Raw genomic sequence first — 2014 nt, 5'->3', positions numbered from 1 at the left:
AAAACAAACAAACTAAACAGGAAACAGAACAAAACAAAAAACTTACTTGGAAGCATACATTGTAATCCAAACTCTAGAAATATAGGTGTTGAATTTGGCCTGTTGCTATGTATTGTAATGCTAAGTGCAGGGGAGCCCCCAAAGACCTGGTTATCCAAGGGATGAGAGAGTCTTACAGAGACCCAAGTAATGCTATGTGACCTAGCCCCCACTTGTGGTACTTTTTAGAATTGAATCTATTTGTGGGGTATATTTATTATTTCAAAAGTTTTACGAATCCACATCATAGTAAACAGTATAATTCCACAATGTAGCATAGTTTTAAATACTCTTTAACAAAGGCAAAGCCCCCTCTCACTTTCTCTCCCTCTCTTTCTACATTTCTCTATCCTTTTTCTCTACTTCTGTCAGTCTGTTTGTCTGCCATTTCGCTTATACCTATTTAGATCATATATATCTGTCTGTCTATCTATCCATCTCTCACCTACCTCTCTATCTATCTCTCATCTATCTGTCTATCCATCATTTATCACCTGTCTATCCATCTATTATCTGTATAACATCTATTTGTCTGTCTATTCATCTATCTCTCTATCTCTCATCTGTCAATCTATCTATCTATCTATCTATCTATCTATCTATCTATCTATCTATGTATCCTATCTATCTATCTATCTCTATCCAATTCATATTCTAAATATATGTGCTCAAGCATATCTTGTATATACTTTAAATTTTATTCTCCATGAGATCATTCTAAATACTAGTTAACAAAACTGATTGATGAAATAACAACAATAACAACACAAAAACTGATGTTGACCCTTATATGTTTGATAAAATTCGATTCACTTTGTAAACTAAACAGGTTTTCATAAAGGCAATATAATCCCACAAAAGGTATATTGACTTAATATGCAAATATTTTGATTAGAGCTATTAATAATTATACACAAATTTCAAAATGGAGCACCAATCCCAGAATACATAAATATTTAACTATGTTCAGCAGTAGGCCATGAAATTGTTGCACTACCAATTCCAAAATATTATATGTAAAGTGATTAAACAGGTGATTAAAGAGAAATATTTTCTCAGTTGGGCCTTGTGTTATTGACCATTTTTAGAAACTTTCTAGGAGAGTAAATCTATGTGGAAAAAATGAGATAAGATTTGTAAAGCCTGTAGAATAATTAGAGTTCTGAAACCAAAATTGGCATGACACTAAATATTTAGTTTATGTATGTATTTATGTTTCTGTTTATATATCTGCTTATGTAGTACTATAAGTAACCATACACACAAAATTTGTTTATAAAAAACCTCTTACTAATTAACTGTTACTAACAGTGTGAGTATTCATAGTTCCCAAATGTTGTCATTTAATAAAATTTCCTGTCAAAATATTTTACAAGGCCTTTTGAGAAATAGTTACAAAAGCATTCTGGTACAAAAGTATCTTGAAATAGATGATAAAAATATCAAGGTTTTGAGATCAGAGAACGGCTCAGTGTTTAATAGTACAGAATGCTCTTCCAGAGTACTGAACTTTTGTTCTCATCAGTCATATAAGAAGAGCACAACCACTTGTAACTTCATGTCCAAAAACATCTAATGCCTCCTGCCTGCACAGGCAATAGACATATTTATACAAAGCAATCATTTAAATTTTATTTTTAAAATATATTAAGCTATTAAAGACAATGACAGTCATGTAAACAACACAACCATCAGGAAGATCCCACTGGCCCATGACATAACATTTTCAATTCTATTAAGGCAAGAATTATGATGATATAAAATCAATAATACATATTTAAATCTGTAAGGGTCTAAGCATTAGTTGGTCCCTCTCAGCAGTGAAAGCACTAATTCATTATATTAAACGTTAAGAAAGTGAAATAATAAAATTGATCACTAATTGTAATTTTCTTAGAGGAAATAAACTGAATAGAAATAATAATAAAAGCAGATTGACATGAAGTTATTCTGTAAGTACAAAGCAAAGGCATAA

This window comes from Rattus rattus, chromosome 4 (assembly GCF_011064425.1).
Source record: "Rattus rattus isolate New Zealand chromosome 4, Rrattus_CSIRO_v1, whole genome shotgun sequence".
NCBI lineage: Eukaryota > Metazoa > Chordata > Mammalia > Rodentia > Muridae > Rattus > Rattus rattus.
This window is presented reverse-complemented; position numbering follows the sequence as displayed.